We start from the raw sequence: 15,686 nt of genomic DNA on the forward strand, positions 1-15,686 counted from the left end.
ACCACCCCCTCTTTCAGCCTATCACCAGTGCCCACCTCAACTATCAAAAAAACTCCTCCTAAAACTAAAGCCAACTACACTAGCAGCTGATAACATACCTGCTGCATACCTAAAAATGGCTAGTGGCTCCCTGTCATATCCTGCCTCCATCCTTATCAACCACTCCATACTAGAATCCTACATACCCAAACTCTTGAAAGTATCTCAGATCATTCCTTTCCATAAAGGAGGTAATTCTTATGAATTCTCCAACTACCTACCTATTGCCATCCTTTGCACCTTATCCAAAATTCTTGAGAAATGCATCCACTTGCAAGTGATGACATTTCTTAACACACACAATCTACTATCTACCACACAACACGGTTTCCGTCCACATCACAGCACTACCAAAGCCCTTCTATCCTTCACTAATTATATAAACCTTCACAGGAATGATAACAAATATGTATCAGCCATTTTCCTAGACCTCTCAAAAGCATTTGACATGGTCTCCCACAACATTCTACTAGACTCACTAATATCATTATCCTTCACCTCCTCTACTATAGCCTGGTTCAGAAGCTACTTGTCTGACAGGGAACAGTCAGTCCAGTGGAAAGGAACTCTGTCTACACAACGTCCAACCACCATAGGAGTCCCACAGGGCTCTATACTGGGCCCGCTATTGTTCTCTGTTTTCACAAATAACCTCAAATGCTGTACACAACATGCCACACTCATACAATATGCGGATGATTCAACCGTGATCTGCTCTGCCTCATCTCCCACCACCCTACATACACTCACTCAAGATACCTTTATTTCAGTAGAAAAATGGATATCTGGGATCCAACTAATTCTAAATCCCAAAAAGACAAAACTGCTACTATTTACCCCAATCGATAAAAAAAAACTCTCCTTTACCATAACATCTAAGGACGGGCACCATCATCTCCCCTTCTAACCACACCAAACTTCTGGGCATTGAAATAAGACAATAATCTCTACTTTGATGTTCACATCTCACATACCATAAAACTAGTACACAAAAAACTAGGCTCCCTCTACAGGCATAAGTCCTTTCTCTCACAAAAAGCAATAGTCACTCTTGCACAAAGCCACCTCCTCTCAACTCCATTATACGCAGCACCAACCTTTGCCCAAATCAGACAATGTGACCTAGACAAACTAGAATCGTGCTACAATAAAATAGCCAAGTTTGCTACTAACTGAACCTATAGAACCCATCACTGTGCTGCACTAAAAGAACTAAAATGGCTTGAGCTACCACAGCTACTTAACTATCACCAGCTAGGCACAGCCTGCAATATTCCCAAATATCCTGAAAAAAAAACTCATTATCCAATCTACTTACTGTCTATACTGCAAATCGGTACCCAAGATCCAGTGCAAAATATCTGCTGTCCATCACCAAGGCTAACAATAATGCACGAAAGCGCTCTACTCCCACACCGTTGCCAGAAATTGGAATGCTCTTCCCATATCCGTGTCCACTGCCCCCTCCACATCCATATTCAAAAACTCCCTCAAATCGCAACTTCTTAGTACCTGGTTATGCCCTTGTATCACATAACCCTACCCATATTACTATTAACTCCCCAAGTGCCTCTCTGATCACATGCTGGAGCTCTGATTTCCTGTAGGCTTGGTCATCTGAACGGGTACTTTTAACTGTAGAATCTTACTTGATATATTTTCTTCTCTTACCAATGTATAACTGACATTGTCTTTTTACTCATGTTCTATATCTTCTTTTACTTGGAGTGTTTTTATTAATTTCTTGTTATATTACTATGCTCAGCATACATGATGTAACCTGTTTTGTGTATTATGCTGGATGTACTGTATTTGTATAACTAGATGTTGGAGCTTTTCTCCCCAGGCCTCCGCTGAAAATGGGACCTGGTCCAGTTGGAATTTCCTGGTTAACAAATGTAAAATAAATAAATAAATAAAGCCAAGTTTCTGTTAGCTCAAGAATATTTGAATTTTTGTTATGAATTCACACTCCTCTTAAGTGTAATCTGTTGTAGGTACTTCCCGTATTAAAATGAGAAATTTTTAGGCATCCTTTGTGAGGCTGTGGTTGGGAATACTAATGTTAGGCACCACATTTGTTAGCCCTAGTAGTATATATCTGAGTCATGCTGGCTGGACCAAAGTTTAGGTTGAAGTCTGTAGCTCATATTAATGTTTATATTGTCCAGAATCAGTTATAGAAATGTTTTTGTTAATTGTCAGCTCCTTTTCCCATTTTCTATATGAAATTGGGGTGTCACATCAGCTGTCACCTCCACTCTTGATGCATTGCCACTCTCCTACCCTCTTTGGCAGTCATGCCTGATTGTTGGATTACGTGGGAAAAGACATCTTATTTTTCCCTGGATATCCTAGTTTCCTCTTGCTTTCTTCTTGTCTTTTCCAAATATCCATTACTGGTTTGTCTTCGCCTTTCCCCCACACATGCTCCCAAACCGCTATAATCTGCTTTTGTTAACCTTCTCTGCAGTTGGTGTTACTTTAATGTCTGCTCTGATATTATCATTCCTTCATTTGTCCCACAGAATGCATCATCATCCCCATCATGTCTAGTTTCTTCAACTGCTCTGCCTTCACTGCCCATATTTCTGTACCGTACAGTAGTACTGATCACACTATTGTTTTGTACACCTTACTTTTCAGCTTCTTTGGCATTCTTATGTCACACACTGCCCCTGAAAGTATTTGCTGGTTGGCTGCAGATACTTGAAGATGTTAACCTGTTCTGCTATTTTCCCCTCTGTCTCCATTTTCAGTTTCTTCTGATTTTCCCCCTATTGCTGCCATGATAGCTGCCTTGTCTGTACTTAGTTTCATTCCATGTGCCCTTCAGTTTGCATTCTATTCCCCTATGATTTGCTGATGTCTGTGATCAGAATATGATTATATTGACAAATCATCTGCTTACAACATTTTTGTTGATCTCTCCCCTCTGACTTGTTTGCTAATGTAATTCATCACCAGTATAAACAGCAGTATCCTTAGAGTTGAACCCCGATACATATCGGCTCCCAGTGGAAACCCCTCTGAGTCCTAAATCTGTTCTTGTGTTAGTGGATCCTTGTACATAAGCTGTACTAATTCAACCAGTGTTTTTTAGTCTCCAGACCATTGCAGGACTGCTCAAATTATTTTTCTTGGGACCTTGTCATATGATTTCTCCAATTCTAGGAATTCCCAGCTGGACAGTTTCCTTATATCCATGATCTTATCCACTGTGTGTCTCACTGCAAACATCTAGTCGGTTGTGCTGCATTCTGATCTGAATCCAAACTGCTCATCCCCATCTTACTTTCTACTACTGTCCATAGTCTTGTACCAGTCATCCTGTCAGGCAGTTTTATGTGGTGTGGTAGGAGTTTGATACCTCTGTACTAAAAGTTTTGAATGTCCCCTTTATTCTTGTACACTGTCGCTATAGTGCTTATTCTGTAATCATAATCATCTGAGATGGGCCTTTCTCTCCACACTGCTATAAGTGTGGTCAGAATCCATCTTGCTTCATTTTCCTTAATGATGATGTTCTTTTAGCATGAGCCTTTTGTCTTTCATTGTTGACTGTGTATGGGATTGGCAGAGCTTCTGTAGGGTTTTCATAATTCAGTAGCTGTTAGAACTTCTGTTTGTCTAATTTTGATGTTCTGTAGACTGGTGAGCAGGTAATTTTTGGTATCCTTTGTGAATGGCCTGTTCATGCTCTTCTTTGCTTTTCCAACCTGATAAAAAAAAAAAATTTCTGCTCTCCAAGTCATTTTCCAGAATCCAGTAGAGTCCCTCTGGTGCCTTGTTCTGTTTTTTTTGTGACTGCTCTCTTAGCCAACCAGTATTCCTTCTTAGCCTGGTCCATTTTTTCTGTCACTACATTTTACTGCACTCCTTTCTCCTGACAAATTCCATAACTTCTGTAGCCCACACCAGCTTTTCTTTTGTGCTATATTTCCATAACTGGCTCAGCCGCATATTTGTTTTATAGTTGTCATATATGTTGTTTAGAGAAGCTGTTATTCTTTCTCGCAGACTCCTATTTCTTCTACTTTCTGAAGTGGTAGAGTCCTGGGTATTTCCTTAAGCCCTTGTGCTGTTGCTCAAGTCAACTTCAGGTCTTCAGCCTAGTCCCGGTTTCATTAGCGACTTTCCTGAACACTGCTTGTAGCTGATTGTGGCCACAAATGGTGTATGCTGTGGGTCGGCTGTTTTGTTGGAGATGACTTTGCAATCTCTGATTCTACCCAGTGCCCTTTCCTTGCCATGCATATTGGACACTCTCTTTTGTGATCCTGTGACTGTCTCGTGTTGAACTCCATGTTGGCCACCCTTAAAATGTTTTGTCACACTTTCATGACTTACCTCTGTTACACCACCATATGTGGTGGTATATTATAAAGTGAATTTTCCCATAGCCAGTGAAAGTTTAACATTTATCTTTAACCTCATTGACATCAACTGAGGGGAAAATTTGAGAGGGGTCCACAGACTTTAATGGACACGAGTCGTGCATGTGCAAAGAGGCGTCCATTAAAGTCAATGGTCAGCTGCCTTACATGATATCAGGCAGGGAAACACTAAATATGTTTGGGCCATGTTCTAATAAAAAGTTTAAGCTTTTTATTAAAAAATGTCCCAAATAAGTATGGATATACTTGTCCAAAATGTATTGTGGCATTTAACTCGCCAGATGCTGTGATGCAGTCCTGTATCATGACAAACACTTTCAGCTATTTGCCAGACAGAAGTCTAAAATACTTTTTTTTTTTTTCCTATTATTCCACCCATGTAGACCAAAGCAGTCCACATGTCCTGTTCTGTCTGTTCCAATGTAAACATTCAGGTCTGCCATTATCAACATCAACTCATGTTGCCTTGCTTTATCTAGTAGGTCCTGCAAATGCTGCCTAAGTGCATTCTTTTCCTCACCATCACAATTCTGCTGTGTTTCATAGGCTGAGATTATGAATACTAATCTATCTTTACATGGGAGTCTGACTGCTATGATTCTGTTACTAAGTCTGATGACACTTTCTTTAGAAGAGTCTCCTTCACTACACCATTTGTAGTCTGTCCTCCCTCTGAGTAGCAGTCGCTGGATCTCAAGCCAAGTTGCTTTGCTGCACTGCACGTCCACCTTGTCTCCTGGATACATAGGATGGCCAGTCTCCTCCTTACCATCATATCATGTCTTCCTTTTCCATGCTGTGTCCTGTCAGTGAACCTGTATACAGTGTGACAATTGTTTGCTTATTTTTGGCAGGTTGATTGGCTTTGCATCCATTCTTTGCCCAACACAGCTATCCCAGATAACCCATGCTTGGCAGCTGGACACCAGCTGACCAGTAGCTTACTGGCATGGGTCTTTTACCCACTTGTCACCATCAAAATACCTATGCCCATTTATGTAGACATTAGTCAACTTGACCAATTTTTACACTTTTTGAGTGACTACCCTTGACAAAGGGGAGCAGTTTGTGGTCCATATGCTCTTGTCTAGAGGATAGTGCCCACCACAATTGATGCCTTAAGTGATTGGTCTACACAACTCGTCTGCCTATTGGCATCATCTAGAGCATGTGCTTCTGCCCTCAATTCTATTCAGTGTTTGGTGAGTTTGAGGGAGAAACACCCAAACAGACACTGGCTGGAGGTCGGGCTGAAACCCTATTCCTTGTGCTTGGGAGGTGAAGATCTTAACCGTTATGCTAGTCATGCCTTCTGCTGGCAGCCCTGTTACAAGTTTTTTTTTTTTTTTTTGAGTATAGGAGTGTGCAGATCTATTGTTTTGTTTCCTTGATACATAATCTATCATATTCATTGTTTTGCTAGGTAAAGCCATTCTGTTTCTTTCATGTAGAAACCGTTATGTTCAACTGCAGTTGCATTGTAGTATTGATCTATTACAAGGGTTAGAAAAACAAAATGCCAGAGAGCCTACTTAAGGGGTGATATGGTACTAAGTTATACATTTTACTAGGCCGGGAGATTTAAAATGTGATCATCATATTGATGAAATTATTTTAAGTAGCAGTAGTATTGTTAGGGATGTAGTTTTGTATGTTACTTCATCAGCACCGGCAAAACATTCGCATAAATACACAAAAACATATTCGGAGACACTAGGTACCAATCTGAAAAAGAAACAGTGCCCTCCAAAGCAGACAAGCAAGCAACCTGCACCCCCAAACACAAGCCAGAAAACACATAATTCACCTCAGCAGTGTGCCTCACAACAGCCCTTAAGGCAAAACACCATACCTAACACGCTAGTAATAGGAGACTCTATAGTAAGGCACACAGATGTTCCACTCACCAGGCTGAACAAGGAGAAGGTTACTGTCAGCTGCCTGTCAGGTGCTCGGATCTGCCACATAACACAGGCACTTAGGTCACTCCAGAACAAGTACAAGTATGACGCTGTCGTTGTACATGTTGGTGTGAATGATCTAAGACATACCTCCCTGGACTACATGAAAAGAGACATTGAGGAGCTCTCTGATCATGTAGCCCAAGCTGGTATGACCCTGACCTTGAGTAGCATACTACCTTCACCTAGAATGATATCACAATACAAAGACAAAATGATTAATTTCAACAATTGGCTAAGCTTCTGGTGTCATTCTAAGGGGATCCAGTGTCTGTCTGCCTGGGATGACATGATAGACAAGCCTTGCTGTTTTGCCAGAGATGGGTTGTACCTGTCACCCCTAGGTTTTCGCATACTGTCCAAGACTCTTGCCGTCCCCATAATGCCTTTTTTAGGCAAGGCTCAAAGGACAAACCAACCACTGTAACCAGCACAGGTAACAAAAACTAAGGGTAATGCTACTCAGCGCCAGAAGTCTCAACCTCAAAATGCACACACTCGAGGCTCTCCTCAGCATGGAGAAAATCAATGTTTGTGCAGTGACGGAAACCTGGTTCAAGGCTCAAGAGAGCACCCTAGCACTGCCAGGTTACAATTTATATCATACCTTCCAGCCTCAGTTACTGGATCGCAGTACAAAGGGCGGAGGTGTATCCATATTCATCAAGGATACCCATATCTCCAGGTTAGTAGTGCAGCATGATGCCTCAGAGATCATCCATGCGCAACTATCAGCAGGTAAAACCACATTTCAAGTCGTAGCCGGTTATAGATCACCCACCATGTCCCAAGATGCTCACTCTGCATTCCTTGAGACATTGGAAAATATAAAGGTCCTACCCAACACCATAATCTTGGGTGATTTCAACTACCCTGGTATAGACTGGGTGAACTACCAATTTTCCAACTCCTATGCTCAGCAATTCATAGAATTTATAAATTCAAATACCCTTGAACAACTAGTATGTTCCCCCACTAGAGGGGACAACATATTGGATTTAATCATCACAAATATGGACGCCCATTGTACTACACCCGTTATCACTCCCTCCTTGGTCAGATCTGACCACAAACTGATAACCCTGGACATCCTCACCCCTCCACCTCCCCCAGTCAAAGAAACCATAGTCAAAAACCTTTCCAAAGCAAACTTCAAGCTACTTGCATCCGAAGTGGAAAGCTTCACTATTCCCTTGCAGAAGGATAATGATATCCGGGATGCAGAATCCTACACCAAGGCACTCTATATGCATCTTCAGGATTGCATGGACTGTGCTATCCCAAATAAAACCAAGACTCCTTTCTCAAGCAGGAAGAAACCAGCCTGGTGGACCCCGGCCATAAGCAAACTTTACAATAAAAGGAGGAGACTTGTACAAAAAAAGGCCAAATCTCAAGTAGAAAAATCATCCCTGATCAGCATTAGTAAGAAATTGAGGGCCCTCATCAAGTCAACTAAAGCTAATTTTGAAAAGAATGTTGCCAAGGATGCCAAGGATAACCATAAGGCCTTCTATGGCTACGTCAAAAACCTAAATGGCAATGCTCAGGTCTGTTCTGAGCTAGTACAAAATGGAACAAAATACACTGACCCTTCTGACATTGCCAACATCTTGGCTGACAGGCTCAGTGCAAATTTCTCTCTCCCCCCTCACCACCTACAGGGCCTATTACCATTCCAGGGGATTGTGTAAGTCCAATTATTACTGATACGTTGGTTAACAAGGTTCTATCTAAAGCTAAAAACACTGCCTCCATGGGACCAGATGGTGTCCCAGGCTGTGTCATATGCGAGCTCCAAAAGGAAGTAACCCCGCATCTTAATACCCTGTTCAGTCTCAGCCTCTCCACAGGATATGTGCCCATAGAGTGGCGCACGGCAACGGTGGTCCCACTACACAAAGGTGGGGCCACAACTGACCCTGGGAACTACCGACCAATAAGCCTGACCAGTCTGATCTGTAAGGCTGTGGAGCGAATCATTATGGAACTCAAAAATAGAGAGATTGGGAACCTCCAGTCGCTGGACCCCACACAATTCGGCTTAGTCAAGGGCAGATCATGCCTCCTGAACCTGGTGGATTTCTTTGAGACAGTTACTCAGGCTATAGATAAGGGAAAGGAGGTACACACGGCTTACCTTGACCTTGCTAAAGCATTTGACACCATTCTCCATTCAGGTATTATTGATAAACTCACCAGCCTGGGCATAAACCCTTACATTACAAGATGGATCGCAAACTGGTTCTCAGACAGATCCCATAAAGTAAGAGTATCGGGATCTATGTCCAAATCCAGACCAGTAACGAGTGGTGTGCCTCAGGACTCTGTCCTGGGGCCCCTCCTGTTTGGCATATACTTCTCAGAAGTACAGGCAAGCATGGAAGGGCTGTGGCTGACTAAGTTTGCGGACGACTGCAAACTGGGTGTTATAATAGAGTCTCCGGCCGACATGGAGATCCACCAGAAGGGCCTAAATGAGACTGATGCATGGTGTCAAAGCCATGGTCTCAAGCTAAATGCAAAAAAATGCGTAGTAATCCCCTTTGGAAAAAACAGAGTATTCGCAAACTGCAACATAGGAGGTAATCCCCTGAAATCTGAAGAAGAAATAAGGGATCTAGGGACCCAAGTAGATAGTCAGCTTTCCTTTGATAACCATGTTGCCAAAGTGGTTAGAAAATCCTTCTATGTGACCCATCTGATCATGAAAGGGTTTGCATCAAGATCTAAGGATGTAATCGTGCCCCTCTACTGTTCCCTCATCAGACCCATTATTGAGTACAATGCACCAATTGGAATGTACCTGGCTAGACATCTCCAGCAGCTGGAGAGACCACAGAGGTACCTAACCAAGAGGATTACTGACCTCAAACAGTTGCCCTATGCAGCACGATTGAAAAAGCTAAGACTGTTCTCTGTTGCATACCGCTTTCTCAGAGGCGATCTCTCTAATGTACAGAGCCATGTCCAATCCAGAATTGTTGAACATGCTCCATCTTAGCAAAACCAAATCTACTCGAGCTACACACACTAGGGATATAAACCTCAACACAACAATGAATAGAACATGCTGGAGGGATAGATTCCCTTTGCAGAGACTTACCTTACTATGGAACAGGGTCCCGATCTACAAAAGACAGAGCCCCTCGCTATCACTCTTCAAGAGGAACCTTGATGAGTGGATGGGTAACAGAAAGTTCACACCGGGGATCGCACAACAGCACTACTAGATAGGGGCCAAGGGTACTAGCTGCTAGTACAAGGGTCTAGGGAACTACTAAAGGGGCGGTGAATACCGCACAACGTGGCTGGGCTAATATATGCCTTCGGGCAGATAGCCCAGTACCAACCTATGAACCTCTTGCAGTAAGATGGTAAATACCTCTTTAAGAAGTATTTCTAACTCATTTCCTCTAGTGGAGCTCTGGAAGTGTGCACTGCAACCTCCAATGGGCAGGGCCTAAACTTTTTGATAAATCAAATTATGTCCTCACATTTCAAACAAATGTTCAAATCTCTAGAACCATAGGGGTTACTAAAGAAGTGTAAATGGCAAACTCTTCAGCACAAAGTATTTTTATAGTGGTAGTATTCTTAGGGTCTAGGTACTCACAGTAAACATAGTTACTGTTAAATTTGTAATATTTTGTAAACCACTTAGAATATCTGAGCAACCCCTCAGGTTACACACATACTGTTAGTAGCATTTTGTTCAGCCAGTTGAGAACTTTCATGAGGCTAAGCAGTTCTGTCTGTGCTACATGGTTGTTGAGGTATTTAGAAAAGCATGACATTTATGAAACTATAAATAAATATTATATGAACATCAGTTAGTCTTTCCCTGCACTAGACAGAGGATACATATCAACACAGTTGTGTTTACCATTGTGTAAGCTATATCATTTTAATACTTTGTAGGTAGCTTGGTTTTAAAATCATTAATGCAAATATGAACAAGCAATACTTGACACCGAGATGCATCAGTAGGATGTAATTTCAAAGGCACCTATAGGCATCACCTTGCTGTAATGAGCGAAGTGGAATGCTAGAGCTGTAAAGCGGAAGATATGGGGGTGGGGTGGGGGCGTTTGGTGTAGGTAGAGTAGTATATGAGGCTTCATCCTGTGTTGCAGTATGTAATGGTCTCTGGGTATGTGTAAGAGACACGGGTAGTAGTGACTTGTATTGATTATCATGTGTGTCTGTTTAGCAGCTGTAAGCCTAAATCGGCACACGTCAGTGCAGATAAATTGCATTAACAGATTAAATAGGTAAAGTATTTTAATGCACCTTAGTAATGCTTTACAAAGGTTGGACAGCTGATTTTCCTTAAAGCTGCATCATATGTATCATGCTTTTTTTGTTACTCTTGTGAGGTGAACAAGGTGGACACTGCTAATTACAATATTTTTGGTGGACAGTAAATAAAGGAGAAATACCTGCTAATTACAGTCTTTTGGTGGACAGTAAAGGGAGGAGGAATTCGCTGCCTTAAAGTTCATCTTCCTAATGCACAGAAAACACTGCAACAGGGATCTTGGGACTTGCCCTGTTTTCGTCCACTTTGGGGATACTGATTGTGCTGAGAACTTATTATTTAGCAGACAAATGGCAATGTAAAACTCTCAAAATACAATTCCTGTGTTCAGGAAAGAACAAACTTTCACACTATAACGTGAAGCACTTCGGAATTAATGTCCAACATGGCTTAGTGTGATTTCTGTAAAGAGTAACACAGGATGGACTGGCTGAGGTTTTCCTCTCTGATGGAGGAACTGTAGAAAAGGATCTTGGAAGCCCTTTCTTGGGGGAAGTTCATTTCATCCACACCGCCCAGGACCTGGTCAGTGACCTTCTGAGTAGGAGCTGCAGAACCACACATCTGTAGATGGCCTTTGCAGTCTAACTACCTTCACTGTTTCCTGTTCTATACCTGACAGCTGCAAAAGAAGAAGAAGCTTCCTTGCTGTTTGAGGAAGACCATTGTTGCACTGCTTTACTTCCTCCAGGGCTAGCAAAGTAGGATAAAAAGATGATTCCTGTCCACCTCCCCTCTCTACACAGACACAGACACATACAGACACACACACACACACACACACACACACACACACACACACACACACACACACACACACACACACACACACACATACAGACACATGCACACACACACACACACACTTATGCCTAGTCAGTTACTTTCTGTGGTGGTTGTGATGGGGTAGTTTTCTGAGTTCATCCTACCTTGCAGAGCCGTAACAGAATATCCGTGGGTTTCTACAGAATTCTTTGTACATGCCTATACTCTCTTGCTTTAAGAAGCTGTAAAGGCTGCCCTGGTGTTAGAGGAATGTTCGGGTAGGGGGGTATTCCTACCTTTCCTTGGTCCTAATAAAGAGATGATTTACATCCAATTCCATATCTCATTAATTTCAGTAAGCAAGTCTAATACATTTGATTTTGGATAGGCAGCCTGCAGGCTATCTTACATTTCTTCCTGAAAAGTGGTTGGATGTTATTGCTAGACTTGGTAGATTCCTTGTGCAGTTTCAGGATTTGTAACCAGCACAGGAGATTCCTCTGGCTTGTTCTGAGGAAGTGTAACTTTATTACAAAATGTTGCTGTAGAGTCTTTTTTTGTATTTCCAAAAGTCTTTTGACAGTATGTTGGCCATTTTGTCTGAAGCCTTGTAGCAGAAGGACCTCCTTTGTCCCCATATAACAAAGCTTGATTGTTATAGCGCCTTTCAACAGATTCACTACTTATACGTTCTTCCTTGGATGCTGCCCTTGGGCTGGCCATAAATTAGAAGGCATTCTCTTTAATCCTTTTATCAGAGGAAGTCTCTTGTTGAGGATGAATTGGTTACACCTGGTATCAATCATTATTGCATTTGGATAGTACTAAGGAGATCATGGCCTTGACATTCTGGTTTTGGAAGTAGCCTTCATAGTCCAGGCTCAAAGTGTGCTGCATTTTTTTGTTTGTTTGGTGAGTGGATACAATCTTCAAGATGCCATATATTTGCCTGAGAGGATGCCGATGTTGCTGTAGACAGGCTTCAGTGGTTTCAGATCAGCAACATACTCACAGAACTGGTTTTGGTTTCAGATCTTTGCACTGGAAATGTGTTCTCCACTAGTCTTGTGATATCATGGCTTCTCCTTGGAAAGGTGTCTTTCATCAGGCAAATTGAGCCCTAAAAGCTATGAGGAAATGGCTACATCTTTCTCTTCTCCTGATCTGATTAAACAACATGTTTGTCATGCAGTACTTGGGCAAACAAGGGGAGACAAAGTCATACCAAGTTGGCGAGAGGAGATTCTTATCTAGCATTGGGCCATAAAAATGGTTGTCATTGTCTCAGTTCACACATCTGACTAGGTGAACAATCTGGCATATGTTCTGAACTGCTCACCCAGATATTTTATAGAGTTACAGTCTTAAAAGACTTACTCTGATTAGAGCTTTCCTGAAATCGAGCATGTTGGTGATCAACCTTTTTTATACTCTTGGGACTGTAGTTTTCCCAGTGTTATTTGCAGCTGGACAGAAGCTTGCTAGTATTGAATGTTTTCTCTCTTCCATGACACAGAAGGCTGTTTTTATGCATTTCTACAATTCCTGCTGATTTATGACCCCATCACAAAGTTCATGGAAGAAGGACCAAAACTCCTTCTTATTGCTTCTTGTTGGACAGGAGGGGTGTGGCTTCAGGCTTTGATGATTTGGTGATGTCGTCCAGTCCAGTCCAAAGATGTCCTCCTCCTTAGGAACCATTTCAGCCTCAGGGCCTGGCTACTGATAAAAATTTCTTTGTGTCAGATTTCCAGACCATTATCTCAGATGTGATTGAGGATACTAGAAATCCTTCTGATCAACAGGCTTGTTCATTTAAGTGTAAATTTCTTCTCATTTTGTGCACATTGGTATCATGTTTTGCTCTGATCAGTCAGTTAGATTTCAGATGATTGACATGTCATAGACAGTTTGTGTAATCTGGGTCTCGGTTATTACACAGTTGCAGTTCATGTGTCTATGCATTAGGACCTCATGGAGGGTAGGATTTTGAGCAAACAATGACTGGTCAAGCAGATTCTTCATCATAAAGTAAGTCATATTTCAATTATTTTGAGTTATAGTTCTTTAATTTCTTTCACAAACTGCATTTCCTGTGTGTTTATATTTCCGTGCTCATGTGTGAAAATGGGCACCTTCATGTCAGGTATGCCTTTTCAGCCTACAAAATTAAATATATATTTTTGGATACTACCTAATGTACTGTACTTTTTTGACTGGTATAGGGTTACTTTACCAGATCTGTAATACTGTAATCCTAATTCTAACTTTTAGTTTGAGTGTATCTTTAACTTTAGATGTAAAAACTAGTAATGCTGGCTGAGCTTTAATATTAATATAAGCTTTAGCTCTAATCTTTGCTCGGACTTTGAATGTAGGCATTAGCATATTTGTCTAGATTGCTCTATTAGCATGGTTAATTTAGGGGTTTGACTTGGATTTCATTACTGTCAGGATCTTCATTAGGGCAATAGTTAGGATTAAAGATGCAGCTAGTGTTTGGCTGTACTTACAATTAATGTTATATTTGGCAGGCATTTTTGTAACAAAAAGTACAACTAAGCTAAGGGCTTGAATTGGGTGCATACTTTAGTTCATTCAAAGCATCTGTCTCAAACTTTTAAAAGAATGCTCTGAATGAAAAGTTGTTGGTAGAGCTTGTCGAACACTGTACATTTAAAATGAGATGTGCAGATTATTACACTTTATGTTGTCATTTTAAATTGGCAATTAGTAAGAATTGATGTACAGGTCTTCCAAATATGAACACCATTGTATGCAAATTGTAGGCAGAAATTAATGGTGGGGGTTTATCCTTCTGTGATGGGCTTTGATAGAAATTATAGGAAGCTCAGCAGTTCTGAGATGGAAATACTTCACTAAAATTCTTCTGGGAAGCCATGACTTTTAGCTCTTGTAAATGCACTTTTTAGTTTCATTTGGTGTACGCACACTAGTGAGCTAATGTTTAGCATTTTGTTGAGACTTTGTTTATCTGTGTGGAACTTTTACTATTTTAAGGTGCAGTCATATAATATGTCTTGCCACTTTCAGACTAGATATCATATATCCTAGTGGATTTTTTTGCTTCATCTTCTGAGAGCTTTTTAACAGCCAAACCATCAGCGTCATAGATTTGGTAAGAAAGTACTATGTGCATTTATTATTTATATTAGCTTGAGTGGTAAATTCCATATTACAGTACACTAATTTATTTAGTTTTTTTTTGCCCAGGAAAAAGATCCAGGTTTAGTGCCTGTTATGTATGTATTTTCCAGAAATAAATTGCCGTTGAAATGTTGAACGTGAAATGTTGAATTAGACCAGAATGTAACCCTGAGAGGATCTAGATGCAATTACATTACAGAACACTATTATTAAATTATGACTTTTAAGACATAGATATACCGATGTTAATGGAAAAGAAAACCAACCATATTAACATGTTTTTTCATTTGCATACATTCTGTGTCCTATATGTTTTCTTTCTTTGTAACTATCATCAGTCCAACATTACATAAATTGCTCAATTTCTGCCTTCCCTTAAACCTCACTCCTCCTCCTCCAGATCATTATTCTACATGTTTTGTTCCCATGATTCCCATTTAGGAAAGAGAGAGAGCAAATTCCATAAAGATCCTTCTTCCAGGTCTTTTATCTCCTTTACAATATTAAATACTTCAAATACAGTTAGTTTACCCTTTCATTTCCATTTTCTGTACCACCTAAGAACTTCAAAAGACCATTTCTGGGAACTGTGCCATGATACGTCCAGATTTGATTTCTACGTTCATTTGCTGCAGGTGTCGTTGGATGTAAGATTTTGCACTTTTAGATTCATTTGTTAGTCAGTGAGATGTGTGTAACTGTTAAGACACATTTGTGGTGGCAAAGTGGTTGAACTGTACTTCTTCAAAACTACCAATAGCTATTTTGGACAGTCTTGACTTGTAACTAAATCACAAATGTAAATATTTGCTCCAGTCCACAGAGTAAAAAGTTCATGAATGCAAAACATTTAGAAAAAGTTACAAGAATGACTCCACAAAGCGTCTTCATTGTGAAATATCAAACCCCTGTAGTGGTGGCCCATGGAATGTGTACAAATGACTCCTTAAGGACATACTAGTGTTTCAGCTACATGACATTTTACTTTTTTTTTCTTTTTTTTTTTTTGAAGACTTTACTGGTTTGTGCAGACAG

At 40.8% G+C, this 15,686-nt stretch overlaps 1 protein-coding gene across 1 annotated transcript in view; it reads left to right on the forward strand.

The window, feature by feature from the left end:
* GTPBP6 (GTP binding protein 6 (putative)) overlaps positions 1-15,686 on the forward strand; it is a 668,350-nt gene that overhangs the window by 102,434 nt on the left and 550,230 nt on the right. The window lies entirely within an intron of this gene.

Source organism: Protopterus annectens, chromosome 5.part0 (genome assembly GCF_019279795.1).
Source record: "Protopterus annectens isolate FY-2018-M chromosome 5.part0, PAN1.0, whole genome shotgun sequence".
Lineage (NCBI taxonomy): Eukaryota > Metazoa > Chordata > Ceratodontiformes > Protopteridae > Protopterus > Protopterus annectens.